Source organism: Ischnura elegans, chromosome 2, assembly GCF_921293095.1.
Source record: "Ischnura elegans chromosome 2, ioIscEleg1.1, whole genome shotgun sequence".
NCBI classification, from domain to species: Eukaryota; Metazoa; Arthropoda; class Insecta; order Odonata; family Coenagrionidae; genus Ischnura; species Ischnura elegans.
Genome location: NC_060247.1, coordinates 106,525,450 through 106,551,188, shown reverse-complemented (window position 1 = coordinate 106,551,188; position 25,739 = coordinate 106,525,450).

Here is a 25,739-nt window from a genome sequence, read left to right as displayed (position 1 = left end):
CCGCGATAACTTGCAAAATGCTCCAAGAAAACACCTCCTGACCGATTGAAATCGTTTATTGATTATAGCATTGCCGGACAGTATTCTGTTGAAAAATAAAAAAATAAACTATTCACTCAACTTAAGACCACAAACATTTCTAGCTCTTACGTATTAATGTTAATTATGTTTAATAATATTATATTTGCGACAAAATACCGACTGTATTCAAAGCAGCCCAACGAGTATTTATTTATTTACATGCTAGTTCTTCAGACAGTTTTTTTACATGTATATATATTTTTCTTTGTTCCTCTTCAATCCTCACACCCATGCAACACTCCACATTGATTTCAAAGAAAAAATTCATATCAAATGCTTTCGTGCTAATTTATATTTTCCCTTCATCCAAAAACCTTAGTTAAAATACTTTTGACGAGTTTTATTAGAATTATTTGAATAAAACCAATTCCGCATGTGGTAGCCTACTCGTTTCTGGAGCTGAAACTCTACCTTTTTTGCTACTAACTGAATGCTTTTTAAATGCACTTTGGTTGAGTGCTTTTCTGATTTCAATTCCAAACCACTGGCTATTGCCCACAAAAAATATATTGAAACACGTAAAAAATGTAAATACTGAAAGCCAATCAGTGGTGGCCCAAAAAGAACTCAAAGTCAAAGTAAAGGAGAGCCATCAAGTGAAGAATCTGGAGTCAAAATGGGCAGTTTGTTGACATTTGTAATTTTCAGTTGTGTTTTGTCTCTGTTGGTTGGTTACCAAGATTGTTTATTGATCTGTATTTGTTAACAATCCTTATGTGTGTGAAGTTAAAATACGGTACTACTAAAACTTTTAAAATATGAAGAGTTATTGCATTTAATTCATTTACAACTACCAGTGCTTTCCAATAAAATACCAACAGAGGTTATGGGCCCAGCACTGGTAAATTATAAGAAGTAAGTGAAGTCTTCATAATGTCGTCTGACGCATCCGGTATATCGTCTCACATTAAGCCGTTGTGTGGGCGTGAAGGATATCCAACTTGGAAATTTAAGCTGAAGGCGTATTTAATAGATCAAAACTTGTGGCATGCTGTTGATGGATACCCAAATGATGATCATACTGATGCTGCTTCAAAGTCCAGGAAGGATGAGCGTGCCCTAGCTAAGATTTGTTTGTGCGTGGACGATTCCGCTATCATACATGTAAGAAGATGCAAAACAGCTGCTGAAGCATGGAAAGTTCTTGCCGATGCATATGAAGATAAGGGTTTTGCCCGGAGACTTAACCTTCAAAAGACTTTGTACCGGTTATCCCTCGGAGATTATACGTCCATTGAAGAGTACCTAACTGCCGTAATGGATACCGCTCAGAAGCTTGCTGATATTGGGAAGGAGATTCCTGATGAGGATTTAGTTGCTATTTTGCTTGGAGGTCTTCCTTCACATTACGACCCCCTAGTAATGGCACTCGAGAATTCAGGAGTTGAAGTAACGGTGAACATGGTGAATACTAAACTCTTAAATGAAATGTCCAAAAATGATGGTGCAACTGAGACTGCATTTGCATCCAATGCGTCTCGAACTATTCCGAAGAAAAAGAAGTTCCCGAAACGCAACAACTCTCAAGATGGTATCGTCTGCTATGGATGCAACCAACCCGGCCATAAAAAACCAGACTGTCCAAACAAGACCAAGAAAACGGCACAGACATCGAGTTCAACCCACAAGCAGCTACACAAGAAACAATACACTTTATTCTCGGATTTAGGTGTTGGTGGTTGTGCTCAAAGCAATAAAAATGATTGGTTTGTGGATTCCGGGGCAACTGCCCATATGACTCCTCATAAAGATATTCTGTTCAATGTTAAAAGTAACTCTGGTTTGGAGATTGTGTGTGCTGATAAACGTAAGTTGCAGAGTGACAGTATAGGTGATGTCATGATTCACAAAAGTAATAACAACAACAGTATTAGTAGTATTTCTGAAGTTGTTCATGTGCCTAATCTTGCTACAAATCTTATATCTGTGTCAAAATGTGTTTCAAAAGGTTTTATTGTAGTATTTACGAAAGAAGGTGCTAAATTTTTTCATGATAATGATTGTAGTATTTCAGGGAATGTTTTAATGACTGCTCTTCCCAGTAACGGGTTATATAAGATAGAGTCACAGGTATCAGAAAAGTCCCTGGCTGCTACAACTAACCCTTCTCAGCAAACTCTTTGGCATTGGAGGTTGGGACATCTCTGCCGCTATGGTATGAATCTACTGAGAAATGGATTAGCTGATGGAGTTGATTACGCCCCTGAGGAAAATAGAACTGTATGTACTGCATGTCTAGAAGGGAAACAGAGTCGAGAACCTTTTCTTAAAATCAAAAGTAAAAGGGCGACTAAATGCCTAGAGTTGATTCATTCTGACCTCTGTGGACCATTCAGTGTAAAATCATTAGAAGGAAATAAGTATTTACTTGTATTTATAGACGATTACTCTAGAATGATATTTACCTATTTCATTAAAACAAAAGATCAAGTTAGAGTAAAGTTTCAAGAGTTTAAAAACCTCATGGAAAAGCAAACTGGCCAGAAAATTAAAATTTTACGATCAGATAATGGTTCTGAGTATGTTAATAGGGAATTCTCAGATTATCTTAAGTCAGAAGGAATTATTCACCAGACTTCCATACCCCGTACTCCTCAGCAAAATGGTGTTGCTGAAAGGGGAAACAGAAGCATTGTGGAGAAGGCTCGTTCCATGTTGCATAGTGCCAGACTACCTAAGTCATTTTGGGAAGAAGCTGTGAGAACTGCTACGTATCTCAAGAATAAATCACCTCATAGATCCGTTACAGGAATGACTCCAGAAGAAAAATGGACAGGTGAGCGTCCCAACTTGACACACTTAAGAGTATTTGGCTGCCGAGCTTTTGTACATATTCCAAAGGAGGAACGCAAGAAGTGGGATAGCAAAAGCAAGGAACATATATTTGTAGGATATAGTGAGAATAAGAAAGCTTACAAATTTAGGGATCTTTCTAATTATATGAAGGTAGTCCATGCTAGAGATGTTGTGTTTTTAGAAAATAATTTTTCCGGTGAGAGCAGTACTGATGCTCAAATTCCTTTGGATTCTTACAATGAAAATGCAGATTCAACAAAAGATGAAGCTGCGGCTGCTGTTAAAATTCTTTTGGATTCTCCTTGTCAAAATGCAGACTCAACAGAAGATAAAGCTGGGACTAATGTTCAAGAAACTGCTAAGAGTCCTAGATATCCTCAAAGGGTACGTAACAAGAAACAATTTCCTGATCATGTTGTTTTACAAGCAAAAAATTTCTTTGACAAAGAACCTACCACATTTGAAGAGGCTATGCAAAGTGAAGACAAAGAGCATTGGATGAAAGCAATGATGGAGGAATTAGAGTGTCTTAAAAAAAATGAAACTTGGAAGCTAGTGCGAGTTGCAAATAAAAGTGTAATACCATGTAAATGGGTTTACAAATTGAAAAGAGACAATGGCTGAGGAAATGACAGCTGACATACTTACCAAGGGCTTAAATCGTATAAAACATGAAAAATGTATGAGAGGTTTAGGCATGGTTTAAAAATAATTTTAAAAAAAATTTGTAATTCATTTGATGGAAATGCTAACGAGCTGTTTCAGCACATCTTCAATTACGGGGGGGTGTTGACATTTGTAATTTTCAGTTGTGTTTTGTCTCTGTTGGTTGGTTACCAAGATTGTTTATTGATCTGTATTTGTTAACAATCCTTATGTGTGTGAAGTTAAAATACGGTACTACTAAAACTTTTAAAATATGAAGAGTTATTGCATTTAATTCATTTACAACTACCAGTGCTTTCCAAAAAAATACCAACACAGTTATATGGGAAATTTAATAGATATCTTGTAAAAGACAGAAAATAAGTGAGCACGAATTTGAAATATTTGAACATTGGCTCAAATACTGGTAATAATGCAGCAGAAATGTACACAGCCGTAAATTCCCATATTTAAAAAGGAATAACGTTTGACATTAGTCCAAATTATATCATAACTCACCAACACGTGGAGACACAATTCTTAGAAGTCACAACTGCTAGTTCAATGAAATCGTCCAATATGACTCACCTGTAAAAAAAGAGACATTTGTAAGTATTTGACTATAAACACGTTGAATGTTACAATTGAACACATTAGCAGCATGCCATTTATATATTTAAATTAGTCCACTATGTAGCCTTAGTCCTTTACCACTATGTAGTTTACGTGGTTACTGCACCAACAATTTTAATTTCAATTTTATGGTACCTACTGCTACCGAGATTCTATCTTCGAGCACAAATTATTATTCGCTATCACATAACTCCTTATCCTAAGTTCTAAGTGCCATCGTAATTATTTGAAGCCGATGTCTGCGACTACAGTAAATGTCACGATTTCAATTTATAATTGGTCTTGAGATGAATCATCACAGATGAAATATTATGGTATACTAGAAATATTATAGTGACTAAATGAATTACTTTTTAATTTCCAAAAAAATAGCGGAGAAACCATTGAGAAATTTGATTGGATTATAATATGCTACAATGACTCAATTACAAAAAAAATTGCCATTGATCACATGGATAGTAGATATGTTCATTAAATTTGTGCATTTTATGAAGGAAACATACCATACGAAATTAGTTTCCCCGTTTATTTTACAGCACATCGAATAACTAACGGCAGGATTAGAGTGTGACATTCAATGAAAAAGACTCCAGTTCTGTAGGAAATAAATAGAAAAGAGCAAAACAGCTTGAGATATCTTCACCAAATTAAAACCTTTTGAATTCTGTTCGAATATTCTATTCCAGCCCACGTAACATATATACGGCTTAATTCAAGGTTTGCACGACACTTTTTTCCTTCGATTATCAATTTTACGATTACCAATACTTTAGACAGACGCCAAGGATTAAGATAAGATGAAAATATTTTAAAAGTTCACGATCAAAAACTCACGTTGAATACTGTTCGTCCTAACTTTTTCCCCTCCTTCTTCATGGGATTGACACAAAATCCTCAGCTTCAATAATATAAATAGACACCAACTGATAAGACTACAAGGATAAGCTCTCAGATAAGCCCCACGAAAATAATTTTGACGGCATTAAGACCATTTCCATCTATTCGGAGGGTTCTCAGCCATTAGTGCCACCGGATGGGAATCTCATGCACTTTTCACCATTCCGACCGATATGCCATCCCCATGGGTCTCAAGAACGTGATAAGGATACTCAATAAAAGACCGGAGGAAAGACGGTGTCAAAAGTAAATTGACGGGAGACGACATGGAGCGTATAAGGAGGCAGAAGAGAAAAGAGGACAGAAGGCAGGGACTGAGGAACTCCTCGAATTGAGTTAGCGGCCGTGACGTCAAACCGCCTCCACCACCCTATGGAACACCACACCGTTAGGCCACTCCACTTCTTCCAGTCAAGCGTCTTTGTCTTGCCTTCCCGACCCACCCATGATCCACCAAGATTTTTTGACGTGAAGGGACCCGATAATGGCCCATCATCCTCTGCCTACGATATCCCAGAGATAAGAATCTGTCACCAGGAAAATAAAAATACCCGACGACCTTTACCTGTGCTGACGCCCTGATGCTCATCATTTTCTCTTTCCAGCTCTAATTAGAGATCCTAAAATCTGCTAAGTATAGGTCTACTAATAGATTGAGTTTTGCGTTGTCATAATTTATTTTTAAGGCTAATATTAATTTAGTTCTATAAAAAAGCAATTTGACAATATTGTCGCGTCCAGGGGTGGGAGAGCTCACGAAAACTACCCCTTAGGATTGCATCAGCCATTCATTAGGCGACAACGTAATTTATAATAAAATAATCATTCAACGAATATGACGCCGTTTTGGTAAATAGGCATGTATGTATGATATATAGCGGCCTCCTCTGTCTTAGTCTTCCCAATTATAAGAATCTACTACCAGGAAAATAACAATAAAAATTGACAATATTTTCGTGTCAAGGGTTTGTACAGTCCACGTCCAAACCTTAGGATTGCATCAGCCGTTCATCATACAGAACCTTCATTTTTAACAAAAAATAATTCTGCGTGAATAACCTTGTTTTGGTGAATAGGCATGTACTTATTATCTACAGCAGCCTCCTGCAGACGTAACCTCTCAGAATGTGAGACCTCGCTTCCCATCAAAATGCGCCGGATGATCACAACCGCAGCAGGGGTATCACGAGATGCGATCAGTGTGGCACAACCAGTCCGTACGTGCGCGCCAAATAATGGAAATGCGCACTTAGTTATGCATCACATGAGTCTCCTGGAGATTTGCAGGAAGGCTAGGTTTTACTTAGATAAGTATTCGACACACTCGTCTCATAATACCCACATACAATGCTGTCATTGCTTATATTCGATCAAAATAAAATTTAAGAATGTCGACCCTGCGTGGAAATATATTCTCTACGTTTCCTTAAAAATTAACTAAATTTTAACCCATGATTGTCCAACATCCAGGAATTAACTCAGGGAAATTTTGTTATCTTCGTTGAAAGAGGAAAGACTGCATTGGGACTTATCTTCCAAAATTTTTGCACTAATAATAATTAAGTTCTTATTTTTTCCTTCATAAAAATAATATTCAATATTTCCTATTGCTATAATTTCATAAAGGAAAATTACTAAGAGTCACGCTGAATCACGAATTAAACTTCGCAGAAAAAAAAGTCGTTTTCATTCATGACTCACGCTAATATTAATGAGAGTAAATTGAAATCAGGAATGCAATCAATGTTTATTATCAAAAGCCGAGGTAAAGCCGTGAAAAACACTAAGAGTGGCGATTTTCTAAAAGATATACGAGCAAGAAGAGACTGCCTCGGAAGAAGGAGAAGAAGAAATTTTTTACTCATCCGCCAGAGCGTCGGTGGCTTTAATCATGTTCCCGTGACCCATCTGCGGAATATTTGTCACGAATCCGATAGCACTCTCAATTAGTGAATGAGGTTTCGGAGCCACGGAACTACGAGGACGTCGGACGGATTGAACTTGAGACTGGATCCGTGGGGATGCCAATCTGCTAGCCCTGCAATCGGCCCAAGGACATCCGAGGCATAGCGATGCGAATGGAGAGAGAGAGAGAGAAGACGCGAATCCAACAAGTCTCTCACCGGCATCTCTCCCCCATTCCAAGGACAACTGCAGCATCTTCCCCTTGAGCTTGGATTCTCATGACTGCCGGCGTTATAATGGCGGAAAGATGATCAAAGATATTGGACCGCGATATTCTTTGAAAAATAGTGTTTTTCTAACTTTAAAAGGCAATTTAAGTTTTTCCTATCCACGGCCACCATTTTCCTTAGAGAACAATATCATAAAATTATTTAAAAAATAATTTCTTTATCAAAAACTTATTTAAAATAAAGCGAATTTTCAAAAAGAAAATCTTTTGAATTACGGAGAATTAACGAAAGATCTCAAATATATTAATATTTAAATGCATGAGCTACTGAAATCCCTTCAAAATGAAGAAAAAATTAAAATTAAAAAGCCAATCCACAAGAAGATAATCTTTCAAAACTCACGGTAAAGTTATCTTAAACATTCACCCCAATTTTACGAAAAAAATTCTTACCAACCATTTATTCCTCCACAAATATTTTTTACTTATACTTAGTTCATGAATTAAATTAAGGCTCCCATTAACGCTAAATATTTATAAGAGATTCCAACAACTGCTCAATTAAAAACATTTTAAAACCCACCGGGGTACTGAGTCTACCCCACTCTTGCATTGTAAACACCTATTCTAAGTCCTCGGGCTGGGATTGTTGCGACTCTCTACACGGTGACGAGGCAGTTCGGAGTCCTTCCGCGATATCCGATTTTTCCCCACTCTATTCCTCGACGGGAGGAGAACTCAAGGGCACTTCTCGCCGAAGTCTTCGGGGCCGAGAGGGAGGAGGTCCTTCCTCGGTTTGGAGGGAAGAGGGACTCCAGAGTTAAGGGACAACGAAGGCAATTTGGCGCCTTGTGAATCGAGAGACGAAGAAGCAGGGCTGCGGAGACGAAGATCGCGGCCGTGGTAAATGAGGTAGAGAGAGCGAAATGAAGACGAGATATAATGCGCGACGCGGCGCCCAATGAAAACGTGAGACGGAAACTAAGGCAATGACGCGGATCCTCGGGAAACACGGTGAGCGGGACGAAATTAAATTCTCGCAATTAGAAAACCGACTTTGATTGCTTCCACGTGAGGAGGTTGAAGTTCGTCCTTTCCTTCATGAGTGTAATGATGTGTTTCCCCAGTGCCATTTTAGGATCGACTTTTATCTATCATTACAGCCGTTTTCCCTTAAAATGTGGAAAGGAGTATGCATCCCCATTTTTTACGCAGTGATGTTCCCAATTATGACGACAAAGAATAGGGTTGCAGTCAATTTTGAAGCTACGGGGAGATAAATATTTACGGCAAAAAGTTGGCATTTCTTTATATAAATTTGGTAAAACTACGGTAAGAAATTTTCGTATGAAGATTTTCACAGCTTCTTTTATCAATGTTGGTGGTGGTTTTCGGGAATCGCTCCGTAGGTAATATTTTCACAATCAACGTTTCGCTCCTCCTTCTGGGAGCGTTATCAAGAGAATGGGAGGGAAACCGTTCTCGTCCCGAGCTTATATATATGTTTCGTTACCCATTGTTGACCCGATTTTGAATTTTCGCGGAAGGCGATAGCCGTTGGTCATTTTATTGGGCCAGGGACCCTCTCCATATGCGGCTGAGGTTATATCCATCCTCCCTAATGAAGTTGTTTTGCTGTTTTTGCTTCGAAATCGGGTCAACAATGGGTAACGAAACATATATATAAGCTCGGGACGAGAACGGTTTCCCTCCCATTCTCTTGATAACGCTCCCAGTGGGAGGAGTGAAACGTCGAGTATGAAAATGTTACCTACGGCAAGAAATAAAATTTAGTTAGTTATAAGCACGATCATTCAAGGAGAAATTGAACAAATATGTCTCCAATTACTTAAATAATTTGTTATAAATTAAATTCTCGCAATTATGGAACCAACTTTGACTTTGTGCGGGGGATAAAAGTTACCTCAGTAATCACATCGCACCCCACCTATTCAGGTGCAACAAATAAAGCAACCGTTTCATCAATATTTATATATCACTTCCGCTATTTATTATGTGATATCGGAAAAACATTGGCACCAGTCATTACTTACCTTCAACACTGAATTCGTAAGCATACCAATAGCAGGGCCATGCAACGATGGATATGCTATATCTATAAGGATATTATGCCTGCGGTGAAATTTAAAAAATAGTCATAAAAGCGACAAAAAAAACAATGCGTAAAGAGCGAATCAAAAATCCCCGTAAAATATTTTGTCTTGTTGCACTCATATTTGTTAGGTACACAACAGTTTGAAAAAAATAGAGCTAAAGGTTCAAGATTGATCTTTTGGAGTGTAATGGCATTTTACCGGCAAGTATGTAAGCATACTCGATATCCTTACATATAAGCTTTCTCCACTGATGGGATGATTTGATATTTTAGCTTATTCTATCCATGGATTCTTATTTATGAAAATCATTCCTATATTTCCAGATTCCGAGAAAAATCAAACGTTAACACCAAGCAAGTCCCAGTCGCTGGTTAACGAGTCGTCTTTTGCGATTGCATATTCGCTAAACCGTGGACGACATGGATGATAGCAGTGGAATATTTCATTCCATAAAATCCGCAAAAATAGAAAAATCGCCAAAGACACCAGAATCGACAACCTGAATGAATGGCCAGCTGCTTTTTTGTCAATAGATACACGTGTAACGAGTGTGCACGCGATAATCTCACGCCAGCCGCAGATCTATGGCAACTTTGTAATCGGCAGTCACAAATTGAGGTGAAGTGAGTGTTTAGTTAAAAATCTACGCCGTCATAAAAATTGAGAAAATTTAATTGATGTAAACCAATATAACTAACACATTACCATAACCATTACTGCTACTACATCACATAACTATAACTGTCACATGATTACAGGGAAAAAAATCATAATGGAATACTAATTTCAAGTACCATGAGCCAAATGCATTCATGAATTTGAACAAGAACATGACATCAACTAGCCATTTCACAGAGTACCTCCAAATTGCCTTAAAAGTTTGAATATATTACCATGGAATAAAGTAATTTTAATAGGTTTCAAAATGTATTCACCTATGCATTCAATTACTTTAAAATGTTATCCTTAATACGCTAATGAGGAGCATGAAAACCATCGGCTTTATATTTACTACACTTAAGTAGTTACAACTAATTGAGAAATTGATCTGGTTTCAAAATGCGGAATCCGACGAGAATCAATCCCCAAATCAATATAATATCATGTATTCCGGGAATTAACATCGACTTACGAGGGTTAAAATCTCTCATTCATATTAATCATGCAATTAGCGAGACCAATTCCTGAAACAACCATAGATAGATTACGAGCATTCAAGCTTAAAACTAATTTGAAATCGATATGTCAATTAAGGCGATTCGTCAAGAAAATAAAATAGTTCCAATGATTTGAATCGAGTATACTACTTTTCATTGCAATTCCAACGTAATACAACATTCATGGAGAGCACGAATCGTGCACTTGGAAGCTATTTCATTCATATCCATCAACTTCACATTGATTTTCAGACTAAACTACTCTAAAATATGTGAAAGAAGAGACCACATAAAAAGTACACTTTAAAAGAAAAGAAAATTGTTAGTAACTCTACTTTATTTATGAAAATCAGAGTGCAAAAATGTGATCATAATTATGCAGGAGTGTATAGACCAAGGGTAAAAGTCACCATGGATACCTTGTTTGGATTTGCCGGTATTCAAATCCCTATCTCCAAATGCCAGTCGAATATTCTACAAAAATACATGCCGTCAGCTATGCTACCAGCGAATTCCATAATATTTTTTGGGTTCGAATCCCCGCTAGTCCAAATCATTTTTCTTGCAACGAGTCAGCTCTTAGGAAGGAAATTTCAGGAAAAATATCCTTTGAAATATTATAGATAGTTTGATAAAAAGAAGTTGTGAAAATAAAGCTGTGAAAACAGTGTTTTTATTGATCCCTATAGAGTTTGAAAAAAATAGTTAGGTGCCTTTTGATCAAAATTTAATCCTCTATAATCAATAGAAGACATCAGTATTCAATTTTTTAAACTCTTTCTGCTAGTCCCAAAAGGGAATCTCTTGCATATTTACAACAATTCGTCAAAATATATTAAATCATATAGGAAAAAGATATTCATGCATCACTGTTCATAAAAATATGTCCAGGTAACGGTCTAATAAAAAAATATATTTTCTGGTGTAAATTTTTGCATGCATCAAAATAAACCTCGAAGGCAAAAGTGAGAAAATATTTGACCGAAATCCCGCGAATTCTCCTGGTCCCTTCTTCCACCCACCGTACTGTAGCCGAGCGAGAATATATATATACCCTCCACTCTACTCCACACCAAACACTGCATTCCCACTCTCAAATACACAATCTATCCTTACCCCATCCCTCTTTATAACCCCAGCGTGGCCCTCGCGTTATGCCCTCCCGGCATCATCAAACAAGCCCGGAGCCTATCAATCGATTCCATTGCCGCTCCCCGCTGCCGCGCCCTTCCTCATCACCGACCGCACCCCCGCACCCACCCCTACGGGCATCGGACGCAGAAACAAAGCCACAAACGTGACATTGAATAATGGATTTCATCCATCGGGGAGGATTCGCTATCGAATATCGAAGAGCCCCATTCAAACGCGCTCTCATATAGTTTACATACTGTCTATACCCTACCCCTCCACCCCAAACTCATGGACACACTCTTAGCAGCTAAAAATCCCTCCACCCTCATAACCCCAATTCTTCCCCCTCCCTTTTTCCCTCACTCCGTGTAACAACCCTCGCCATACCACCAGCGCGTGCATATTAATTCCGCAGCACGCGGAAAAGTGGGATACCTACTATCCCAAAGCTCTCCCCGCAGCACTCGTTTTCCCCTTCTCCTATCGCAGTGATCCGAGCGAATTTTGCACTCTCAGCGATGATTCAAACTTCGGTTCGGTTAATCACGCTTTCAACCTAGATTCAAACATGTGCGCGGGATGCCTCGCGTCTTGATTTTTGGCCTTGTAAAACTGTGACGGGGAATGGCGAAGGAATATGGCTCTCGGAGGCGCCTTTACTCTAATGCTCCCATTTCAATGAGCCTCTGTCCACAGCTTTGTTTCCTCGTTCGCCTGCTTTCACTCAGACCCTACGAATAATTACATTTCCCGTTTAATTAGGTACGTTTACAACCACAAACGGACTGCATCCATTGATGATAGAAAAGCAAAACGGCTGATACACAAAGAAGATTTGTTGGTATTTGAAGACGAGGCAAATGAGGTAATTATCACTCCACGTCCAATACAGGTTAAAAAAAATTGAGAGAAAGCGAGAGAGTGTACAATTGGGCTCAAAGCTTAAAATATACCCTACACTTAAAGTGCTCACTTCACACATTTCAAAAATTATATAGCTTTTGCTTCATAAAAACAATTCAATTTACTCACATTACACTCTTTCACTTAGACATAGATTTTGGACTCGAAACGACAATTCAAATTTCGGATCCGCAAAACAGGCTTTCAATTTTAATTCTAACATGACAGGTGAGACATCGAGTCATGATTTTTGACCTAACAAAAGTGTGAAACGGGGAAAAGGGATTGCGGAGGAACATGATCCTTGGAAGTGCCTTTACGCTAATGGACCAACCGAAAAGGACTCCCTCGCCTGTTTGCTTTCACTCTCAACTTGCGAAAACAGCACACATTCCTGTTTCACCATGTGTGCTAACAACTTCATAAAAATTCATCCATTTGATCCATCAGCAATATAACACTGGAACGACTGAGACACAAGGATAGGTCGTTGGTCATCGAGGGTAAGGTAATCCCGCTGATATCATCTATGATACTATTAACACTAGCAGTACGGAAGTAAGGCAATAACTGGAAGACCGCGTTTATGTCACATTGATCCATTTTGTTTTCAAGCTTCTTTCGCATTTCTGATACCCAGGTGTTCTGTTTTTTTTATGGCATATAATAATAATGTTAACTATCGAATGACTGACCTTACATTCAATCGTGTTCCTCCTAAAATGCATACCGCAGTCGGATAAAAACAAATAAAAATATGCAAAAAATATTATAGGGTTTTCCACGGGTTAATGTTCTCCATGTCTCCCGACGCTTCGAGCCATGACTTGGTGTTCATCCACAGGGGATCTTCTGATCTTTATTCAGAAGACCCCCAGAGGATGAGCCGCAAGTCGCTGCTTGAAACGCCGGGAGACATGGAGGGCATTAATCGGTGGAAAAGCCTAGTAACTTTTCTGCACCAGATACGCCGGAAAAACCTAAGATCATAAATAAAAATATCAGTGTAATTTAGGCATACTTTATGACATTTCAAATTCTCATATCAACAAAAGTTATTTAAATGGAAATAAAAGGTTCGAAATAATGATCCACAAGTATTCTGATGTCTTATTAATGCTGTAATTATGTATCTGGTGTATACGTGAATTGTCATAAGAAAAAAATCCCCTGTATCGGGAATCAAACCTCGGACTTTGGGTTTCCGGGTATATATTTTACATCTAGTAACATGAGATCAACGGTAACATTGGCATGGCAATTAAAGACCCTGGATGTATAAAGTGATCTGCGCAGTGGCCCAGAAAGCCAAAGATTCCTAGTTCGATTCCCGGTCCAGCGGAATATTTTCTCATGGAAATTCTTGTATATTTCACCGCCTCCACGCGGCAGGCTTTGAAATGTTATACAAAGTTCTGGTAACTGCAAGCGAATAAAATAAATAGGAAATATTTGCCAAAATACATAGCGAGATTAGGAGTTTTGGCTCCTAATTTCACTTGAAGACTTCGCAACTTGACCCTTTAAAGCCGTCCTTTCAGGTGAAACATTTATTTAAAAATTTCCCAGTAGAAATTACGAAAATTTCGTACTACATTAGTTTAGCATCAGCAAAATACATTAAGTGACGAAATTACGGAAGAATCGGATGCAAAATGAAGAGAAACATTTGACCTAGAACGTGAAGTGAAGATCAGAATTACCTTTACCGTCTTCCTAGTGCTGAATCACCTCAGAGAAGAAAATAAGTTTTCAACACACAGGAAGAAACTTTTACCTTAATTATGCCCGTTCAAAGAAGTCACAGTATAAAATGTATCTGCGGGCACTAAAACACTGTGATGATTGCAACGGAGATCTGTGATATTGGTCCATGAAAAATGATAAGCTACTTACTTCATTTAGCCTCCATAATGATCTAAAATAGTAAACTGATTACACCTAAAGCGAGAAAAAAATAACTTTGAACATTTTCTCTGATTATAAAACTATATTGGGTGCATAATATGTATTTCTGCCATCGGCAGCTAAACGAAGCCACGCAATGACCCTGAGTTTAGCTGGTCGCCGCAATAGACAACCATGAACTCTGCATCGTCTTTAAAAATACAATCTGTACACCAGCAAACAATTAAGTCTACAACTGACACTACTCCTGTTGCACTATCAAATTTTACATGATACCACACAATTCAAAGCAGCATAAATAACATCACCATAACAAGATTAATTACCAAAGTGATAATTAACTAAATTAACATATAGAATAATAAATAAACATTACTATGAAAATATTTTAGACATTGACTTCTGGGATTCACCGCGTATAAATTCAATCTGCAAGGGCATTTTCACAACTGAAAGACCCTGGTCCGAACATCAGCTTAACTGTCTCCTCAAAAGTGGTTTCATCCCGTCAATGCCCAAAAGAAATGGAGACAACTTTTAACTGTAGTATCATCCTTGCTTTAAAAAATTTAGGCCAAAGCAGCATAACTACGAGGTATTAATGTGTTACCACGAATTACTGAACTTTTAATTAATAGCATGATTGACAGCCTCACTCAAGAATTATAATTTTAATATTGTATGGTAAAAGGTGATAACGAGGCCGAAATTAAACGCTGAATGGATTGCATTGAACTATAGACTTCAAAGCATGAGAATTTTAACCTTAAAGTAAGCAGAAAGTCAGTCCACCACCGATCCCCATAAGATGAAAAGTTCACTAGCGAAAAATCGCTCCTTCCTGCATATTTCCATCTGGGTCACTTCCACCAGAGACTCTGAAATGGTGGATGGGGTAGTATGGGGCTAAGTATATGATACGGGGCAGGCAAACACATCCCTAGTACTCCACGGTCACCACTTATTTCCTCTCCGTTTGACCAGGCGACGCGATAGCCGACGGAGGTAACGGAACGGAAGGATAAGGAAAAAAATACTATAAAAAAACAAATGAAAAAAGGACGCGAATACACTCGGCGACCGCAATAAATTGCAAAACGAAATCTCCTCGTTGGTCGTAAAAATAAATATAAATGTATACATTTGACAAAATTGCCTCGAAAAAAGGGTTGGGTCGAAGGAAGGAATTCGTACGAGGAAATATAAAATGGGAAATGGGATTCTGACGTCAGCGCAAAAATTGTGACGAATGACCGATCGAACGACTTGGTGGGGTGTATACCGTGGTCACGCATTCGTCGATATGGAAGAAATGATCCTCCAGCGCGGAACTCCGGGATCTACCGAGGAAATAGGCGACAGCGGGCAATTGAATCGTGAGGGCTGGCTCAAGGAGAAAGTTATTGCGTCACGTCATGGCTTAAAGCGAAGGTCCTTGAGAAGGAGAGAATCATAACACGAACCAGGACGGCCCCAATATATGTATAGGTACTTCGTCGACTGTAAAAACCTTCACGACTTGCATGCGACAGGACTTCGTACGATGAAAAGTGAAAGCCAGGAGGGTTGCGATCCCTCAAAGTTCCTTATCAAATAGAACACGTTTTCTACGACAGATGGAAAACCTAGGACTCAGTGATATTAATGCCTACCGTTAAACTATTTATAGGTTATAGTTTAGTTAGGTTATAGACTAACTCAATCACAGAACAAATATTAAGAACAAAAGAAAATACGCGTAGGGTTTCCAATCTCGATATACATTTATCGACAGATTTTGTCTCATGCCCATTTTAACACCGACTAAAAAAATGTAGAGATCATTAACAAATGTGGAACAGGACGCTCATAAAAGTCCCAAAATATTTTACATTTGAAAGATATAACTTACAATACACACAATAGAGCACAAAAAATTGACTTCGCCGATTTTAAAACAAATTTAAGTGAACTTAAATTAATTTCTCGCTCCGATTCAATAAAACTGCAATGAGGAAATTAAGTAGAGAGTGCATTAAAATTGGAATATTATCCATAACATTTGGACACTTGATTATGCAAAATGAGAGCTAAATTTCTATCTTAAACTTTAACTTAATTAGCTTTTATCAGAATGATAGAGCGAAGGAAATTTTTTCTCTACAAAAAATTGATTGGAGAATGCAAATACAGAAATGTTCTCATTTACAAATCAAGGAAAAAATTCGGGAAAAAAATCAAGGAAAAAAACCAAGCGGCGACAACTGGATCACCCTACGGCTTTTACAACGGTTGTCCAGCTGTAAACCACACCAATTAGCACAAATTTAAATAATATTATCGTTCGAGATTAGCTTCGGCATCAATGCTCAGTTGAGGGTTTCATGAGTCAGATAATTGGTGGATTATCTAATCCGTTTGATTGGAATTTTGTTTTTTTATTTATAACACCACAATTTTAAATTCAAATGAACGCATAAAGAGATGATAGCTGGAGTGAAAGGCAAATAAATGTTTCGTTGGAGTGAGATGAAAGACGTCTCCTACAGCAAGTTATTAAACTAAAAAAAAGGCGCAGTGAACTTGTGCACATTCTGGTTACACTTCGTACATAGACAGACAAGGAAATATAAAGAATTTTCGTACATTAAAATTTTGAGAGACACACTTAAAACTAAATTACTAAATACTTCATCAATGGGAAATTGGTACGATACGTGCTTTTATAACATGAAAATAAATGAACCCCAACTAAACTGGTAAACGATGATCCAGAAAGCTAATAGTGAATATGAGGAAAAGAGTTAACTCTATTATCATCGGTAAAATATGTTCACGTTATTATTGCGATAAAATTAAAAATAACTTTGATTCTTATGAAATTTTGGCAGATTTAAAAATGAAAATTCCATAGGCCTTTCTAACTACTGATATGCGAGCGTTGAAAAAGCATGAAGAGGAGGATAACTCGAAAATTAAATACGTAAAGCCTCCATTAAAAAATTAGCGCGCGACACTTGGTCGCGAAAATAAAAAAAATCCACGCGAAAAACAGTCGACACTTTAAAAAATATTGAACGCCACTTCAAAAGAAAAAATATAAAAAAGCAACGGGACACGCGGAAATCAGTGGTTGAAAATCGGTGGGATCTGGGTCACATACATAAGTAATGAACGTTTCAAGAAAATGATTCGCTTAAAACAAATCCGCACGCACGAATTTTACATGATGCTTGTGGTGTGGAGAGGGGATATAGTCACCATTCGCTGCAGTGGTACTTATCCTATACCACGTGCACCGACACCGCAACATCCTGATCGCGCCCATATCCCCCAGCCTCTAGCACTTAAGCGCCGGATTCTGCCTCACAAAAAAACACCCTTCCGCTGATGGCATCGGCGGCGACCGAGGCAATGAATATGTGCTCATCCGGCTTGGATATATACCACCAAGGCCTCAAGAGCCCACTGCGGAACGAGCATCCCTCTACCGGATGAAACGGCTGCCACTGCCGTAAATAGATAGCCTCTTCCTTACACGGAACTTAAATCTCCAAGACGCCAATAGTAAATCTTGAAAAATATGATTAATACAAATGAGGCCAAAACTTCAAAATTGCAAAACTCTACTCAGCTAAGTTCTGGAATACACTACTTTTGTGCACATTGCCATATCTACCAAATCCATTATTTTAATGTATTCCCAATACATCTCACGATAAACAATAAAAAACAAATAATAGTTATTTTCACACATTCATATACAACTCGACCATGTCTTCTACACTCGAATGTCATTACATCGAAACCATGGTTTGTAATGGAGTTGTATATTCTAGTGTTGAAATAACTATTTGTGTTTTTTTTATATTATCATGGATATAACGTATTTCCAATAGATCTAGCATGAAAAGGCTTCATTCAACCCCATAAACTGATGGATCCGTCCGTATTGTTCGTAGAAACAAAAACTAAGATAAAACCATAGTAGCCTCAATAATGTAAAAAATATGTTCATCCCAAATTTCAGGAAATATTCTGAAAGTTCGGAAATTTTGTCAGAGGAAATATTAAGTCCTGGGATTCGAAATCGAATTTTTTCGCATTGGCGCCAGGTGTTCCACCACATGAGCCTCTAGTTTCCATCCGTCGGATTCTCGCACTTAAACCGATAGCGGGTTACTCCTAAAAGATATGCCACTGGCTAGTCCACGATAATTTCCATGAATAACTCTCCGAAGTGTACTAAACCTACTTCATAAATCGAAACCCAAACTAATCTATAAGACCTCTTTTTCCTTCCGAAATAATTTCGTTTTTCCTTATATCAATAGTTGGATTCGTTAAAAATATTTATTTTCCGTTCTTCATAATTTACAACTGATGTGGATTTTCACCCCGTATCCTCCAAGGCAAAACGTCTAACACAGGGTTTACACTAACATTCTATTTTCAATTTCTAATACCTTTCCCTGATTCCCAGTCCGAAATGTTATAATTTTCCCGACTATTTATCAATGAAGAAGCAGTATTAAAAAGTTATTTTGTGGAAAAAAGATCAACGAGGTATATTGTGAAAAAAATTAGTAGTAATAGTAGGGGCAGAGATGAAGTCAAGTAGGGCAAAGTACCTCTTGCTGCTGATATAGGACGGCCAAAAAACAACTACATCGGTGTTCGTGATCATTGTAACTCTCCGAGAGTTCAACCCATATTTTCAACTCCTTGCCACAATTTTTCTCTGAACCAACTTTAATTTTCTTGACGTTTACTGACCTCCCTGAACAGTGTGAATCTATGTTTATATTTTAAAATTTAAAAAAGTCAACGGTAAAATATAGAAATGAGGGAAATTTTTATTGAAAGTTACTCAATACCCGCTGTAAGCTTTGTTTGTCGAAGTCCAAACGTTAAACGAAAGGCGATAAAATTTTGAAAATACGATAGGTACCGTAATTTAATTTTGATTAACGTCAACCAACATTTTAGAGTTTTTCATGGTATGAACCCATTGGAATATTTCTTCAAATGCTGCATTTTTATGATTTATATGGTTCGAAATATTTTTTTCCCAACTTCGCGATAAATTCAACTGGGGAGCGATAAGTTACTCAGTGATTAATTTTTCGGGACTTGTCTTATGGAGCTGTTCGTAACCGCAACACGAGTGCTATGCATAACCTCTACGCGAGACATTCATCCACAATCGAGGGAAGGAGAGGGAGAGATTCGAATTCACTATTTCTCCATCGCCCCTGAAACCTGATGCATTCCACTGCGACCGTGACCCTTTGGTAGCGCGAGTAGCCTTTAACGTGAAGGAGGCCAAAAAATGAGATCCACAGTTCCGCGCGTTACCGATGGCTTAGCGGATATCGAGGCCAAGGGAAGTGATCTCAGAAGCGGAGCGTTCCGCTTTGGAGTTCAATCCCACACGGCGTCAGGTTAGATTAATCGCATTCGGTAGCTCAAAGAGTTCTTCTTTCGTGTAACCGAGTGAGGACATGAAAATATGGATGTGATTTCACGTGCTTGTTTATGATACTACTCATAAATATAACTAATACTTAACTTATTTCGATTGAAACGTCTACTGAGAAGAAGATAGAGAATTTTATAATCGCAGCACCACACACCCGGTGGGTATCAACGGCATTGATGACGATGGAAAAGGCTTCGATTGAATCGCTGGCAGAGAGGCATTAGTTAAAAATATGTGACTTTTTGTTTGTGTTTGTATTAAATCCGGCTTGAAAAATAGCTCGATTTGACGATTTTTACTATGTTTCATGCATTTGCTATGATCGGTTATGTGATGAAATGGAATATCATTGTAATCATTTGTCACTGTTATCATTGTAATAATTTATATTGTATTTAATGTAATTTGCTAGAAAAATTAATATATTTATGTAATTCAATATTATTTTTGTTCTTACAGAATATTTCCTGAGCAATAAATATTTTTCTATTTATCTATCTTGTAGCCTTGTCGAAACGGACATTGACCCTAGCATAAGTTCCCAACAGGCTAAAAATTTAAAGGAATGTAACTGATACATATTAGTGATAAATATGATAAGGAATTCAGATGACAAGAAATAATAATAACAGCGTAAGAGTAGAACAGTCTTGTAACAAGCGTAAGAGGAATTCTAGATCCCGGGACCTGGTATGGCATGCTACGACGTTATACCGCTACGACCGATGCCGGCAAATGTGTTTCTCCAAGTGTGCCGAGAGATGTTATAGCTAACGGAAACCTTGAAGGAGCCTTAATATTGTATTTGCAAGGGAAATTACCACTTCAGAATAAGTGAGAAAGTACATTTTAAAAATTATCCCATGGGAACGGCTACTGATTTATACCCCTGTGACCGAAGTGAAAAAGGAGTTTCAACTACGTTGATACCATAGTGAGATGATTAAGTGGGTAAAAATCTCAAACTTTAGTGAACCACGGTATCAGCGGTGTCTCAAATCCAACAAGATTTTCCACAACCTTACAAAACATCTTCAACAAACTTCACACATATGTATAAATAAATCACTTCAAATCCATCTCATAAGAACCAACGGCCTATGCCTACAGTATGTGGGTTATGTGTTCACATGTATTATTTTCTATTTATAGCATTTAAATTTAAAGAGGAGCGCTAAGTTTACTATCTCCGTTAGCGTACTGAAGTTGACTGCCATCTTGACTAAACAAGGATATGGCGCTGAAGTTTAAGTAGAAAAGTTTTATGACGACACAGATTTCAGTGCTTTCAGTTTATAAAAAAATGCGGGGATTCAAATACCTTGAAGGGTAAAAAATTCCTACTCTTGCTATTACTCTAAAATATTTCTCCTCGCTTTAGTAAATGGTTGGCAAAAAGTGAATTAAATAAAAATTTAGAGAATACACTAAATATGCTTAGGTATATACGATTCATTCAGTTTTTCAGGAGCATTTATATTTAAAATTCATTCGTCTATCAATCTGAAACAGTAAATTACAAATAAAAAGCCAAACATTAAGAAAATTCCTCTCGCGAAAGTTAAAATCTTTTTATTTAGGTAAAGCAGATTTTTTATACGGGAATGATCTGATAATATACGAGGTTTACTGTCCTTATGAGAAGATATATTGACGGGCATACTCAGCAGAATTATTTTTCGAAATTTCTTGCAAATAAGGTTTGAAAGGAAAGAAAACGCGTTCAGCTAAAAATTTTAGCATTGATCATAAATCCACTCGGTGAATAAAGGAAATATTTAACAGAGGCTAACGGAAAATAGCCAATCAAAATACTTCCGCCGTGTTATCATGGTGTAAGACGATATTGCCCACTTCAATTTCAAGGGATTAATACAGTTGCCTGATGTGATGGCAAAATGCACGTTACATATAATTAATGAGCCTTTTAACCCCAATAAATTATTCCTTAAAACAGCTGTGGGCGTAATTATCCGGCCGTCGGAAGTTATAAAAATTATTTTGAAATAATTTCTCATGAATTATTCGTTAGCGATATAATGAGTAAAAGATGAGCTAGTTCACAGAGCTGTTCGTACTTTTTCAGATAAGAGAATTATGGTCTATTTTAATGAAAAAGCTCTAATTAACGTTTCATCTAGCAAATTGAACACAGATTAGTAGAAATCGTAAATTAAAGTAAGCTATTTTATGGATTAAAATTGTTATGGGCTGGCATTCCCATTACCAATTAAGGCACCATGCATGAAATTGATTCATTAGTAAATATTGATGAACAAATCACATTGCACATCGAAACCTAAGTGCCCCCTTAATGGGATTCTAGAGCGCGGCAACCGATTGGACTGGGCAATTCACGATCGTGTTATGTTATAGATGGTCCCGTGTTTCCATGAAATTATACGGCTTGACAATATTAGTCACGATCATTCAAGCAGGGAAAGCAACTAGGCTATGCTAAAAAGGTTGCTACGAATGCTATTATTTTGTTAATAAGAAAATAGACTGCATATAATTGAAATATATTTATGGCTACGTTGCGCGTTTTGTTTATTCACGAGGGAGGTTGGAAGCAAATTTTACGGAAAAAATACTTTTCGGCATTTTTAGACCTTATTTGGTCAAATGTGAGCTGTTTTCCACTACGTAATACATGTATAAATTTTTATCTATATTTAATATTTAAGAGCTCGGGGTGTTAAAAAAAAAGGGAAATAATTTATCTTCCGTTTACACCAAAAAAAGAAAATATTCATCAAACGAGAACTGAATTGAACTAATTATGTTCACAAATATGTTTTACATCCGTGAGGACGGTGTGAAAACTTTAATCCAAACCGAAATGTAACAATCCAGGTAATTTCTGCACAATAACGTAGCGGAGCACGTATCCGTGGGGAAAGATCGTAAAATATTTTTGAAACGTAGGAACGATCGATAAAAGGTCGTGTTTTCGACAGGTGGGCAAGGGGCGTATCATCCAACGAAACATCTTTAAAAGGGCCCGAAGACCTCCAAGCGCCGCGGATGAGATGGGAAAAAATAAGAGTTTAATACCTTTCGCCTGAGAAAAACCCTAAGGGGAAGGTTGGAGAGAAATGGGAGAATCGCTCAATTCTCTCCCCACGTATTGATCGTCGATTACGGCAAATCCTTTTCCTCTTCCACAGCCGGAAGGGATACACCTCAAAACCCCTTTCCTTCCCGCTCGACCCTTCTTAAGGTAGGAAACCTTATCCCGTGGAGGTTTATGGTGGTTTGCACGAGAGGCCGGAGGAAACACAAGGTCTTCTCGCAATACGGTGTATAGGGAAAAGCAGGGATGGTGAATTCAATTGATTCGGCTTTTACTTGGTGAAAATCTATGATGAAATGAGAATACTCAACCTTGGTAACTTTTCACTTACTTGAGAATGACGCCTCAGCGTCGAAACGCGTCGTACTAATAAATTATTTTCCAGTGAAAAGTTACCAAGGCTGTGTATTTTTATTTCAGCAGGGAAGGTATTGGATGGATGGAAAAGAGGGATAATTGGGGTAGAGGTACTTGCAAACATTCATGATGAATACGGTATGGTATTTGGAAGAGGCGACTGGCAATTAAGGTCATTTGCGCCATGAGGGAAGGGTATGGAAGGAAGGGTGGAGAGAAACCCGGCGTTGGTGCTAGCCTGCTCCTAACGAAAGACACCGAGGGGACAACGGCTTAACGTCCCATCCGACGGTCGGAGTGTTGCGCTTGAAATGTCCTCCATAAAACATCCAAGCAGGGATCTGGCAGTTTCTGCAAATTCTTTGCCATGGCCGGGATTTGAATCCGAGCCCATGGGGTGGGAAGCCAGTTCTTTATATGCAAAAACTTCGAACAGCACTTTAGCCACCACACCAACCCGATCCCCGTGAATACTATAATATGTCCTTAGTAAGATTAATGAAGCGTTTTATATCACAGTATACATCACTATTACGAATAAATAACCCCTTTATTACTAATATGTCTAGGAGATGATCCCTAAAAATGGGGGGGATATTTGGAGTTGAGCGGTACTTGTGAATGCCTACGATGATTACTATAATCTACCCTATGAAACCTGTAATGAAGCGTTATGCAATACAATATGCATGTCCATTACCGGTCAATTATAATCAGGTTAATAATATGTCCAAGAGGTGATTCTTCAAATTTTTTCCTCTCTCAAAACAAATCACCCCTGAAAACAATTCATACTTACGACCTTGTTACCAGGGAATATGCAGTTTAATAAATACAGCTGGACAACTGTTTTGGCAATAAAAATGGTGGCTGTAAATGAGACTCATTAGCAAATGGTCCTTGATGACAATGACTACCTAAATCAATACTGTCCATGTACATTGCACTATAGCGGTGAAAATACAAGCGTGTTTCAGCAAATTATGCGTCATCAAAGTTACCCTACATCATGCCCTAACATGCACTCTTATTTCAGATACGCATCATGTAGTATGCTGGTATATGCTCCATCAATAAAAATAGAGCTCTACGAGGATCCAGGAGGGCAACGGCGCGGCGCGACGAACCGGTGCACCGCAGTGGTTCCCGCAATTGCATCTCTTATATAAAAGTAAGAGCTAATGCAGAATAGGTATTTCTTCTCATCGATAATATTTATTGCACCGAACTTCCACCGCGATAGCTCCTTCCTAAAGTTCTTTATATGCAAAAACTTCGAAAGGGCTGTGTTCCTCAAATTCAAAGTGCGCAAAATATACCTTAGGAAAAACTGCTACACCTACTCACGAAGACTGGTTTAAAAAATCAGGAAAATCGAGTTGCAAACATCATGGGTATGACCAGATGCTGGCGAATCAGCGGTAATAAATCCTATACATTAAAATAGTTTGGCCAAGAATCGCGATTACGTCATGGATCGAGTCAACTTCGACCTAGTTTGACTATAGCTTGAATTATTAGCTTGCTGCAGTATTTTGACAGCTAAAATCTCGATGACTGAGGACTTCGCTAGATTCAATGGATTTTTATCATTTTATTCACACGCTCAATTAAACTTTATCCTTCGTCACTTCTTAAGTTTATTCCAGCTTTTTCTTTCCTCTCACCAAATACCTGATAAACAGCCCTCAAGAAACTAACCCACATCCATTTCACCGTTAATTACTCAGCTGTCCGACACCCTTTTCAGTCGTATAACATGTCACTCCGAAGTGTATATTGTACCGAAAATTTTAATTGGAACTCTAAAAAAATAAAAAATAATGAGAATACATCATTAAATATTTATATTCAACACGGAAACATTGTCATTTTCACCGTAGATACTCTGAATAAAACGAGAATACTGGAAGATATTGAGTGTAGCTGAATGAAAGATACATAACTTACTGAGCGTTTTCCCCATGGAAATGTTGCGTCGAGCACGGAAATGAATTGGAAGTGACATGCTAACAACGGATAGCTGTTGTGTGTAATTTTACCAATCTAAGTGAATGATGTACTTAGGATATTTCCAAATGATATCCTATAAAGACTTCGGATAACTATTATTAAATCATTTTCACTACATGCGTTGAGTTTTATGGAATTTTATACATCTATTCGTAGTATTACAAAGAGTAAAAATTCCACAGAGAATTTTTTTTTCCACAAGGTTAAGAGCCATGAATTATCATTTGCTTTGATCTCAGACACATCCCCTGTGGAATTTTTGCACTTAATTTGTACTTATGGATGATTCCGTGTACACCGCTGGCTATTCCGCGGTAGTTTGTTCAATCATTATAGTCTATTTTTAACATTCACCGCCTTAGGATTATTTCAAAGAGTTTTTCTAAGTCTTTTTGGAGGAGCATCACCGCAGTATACCCAATTTAAT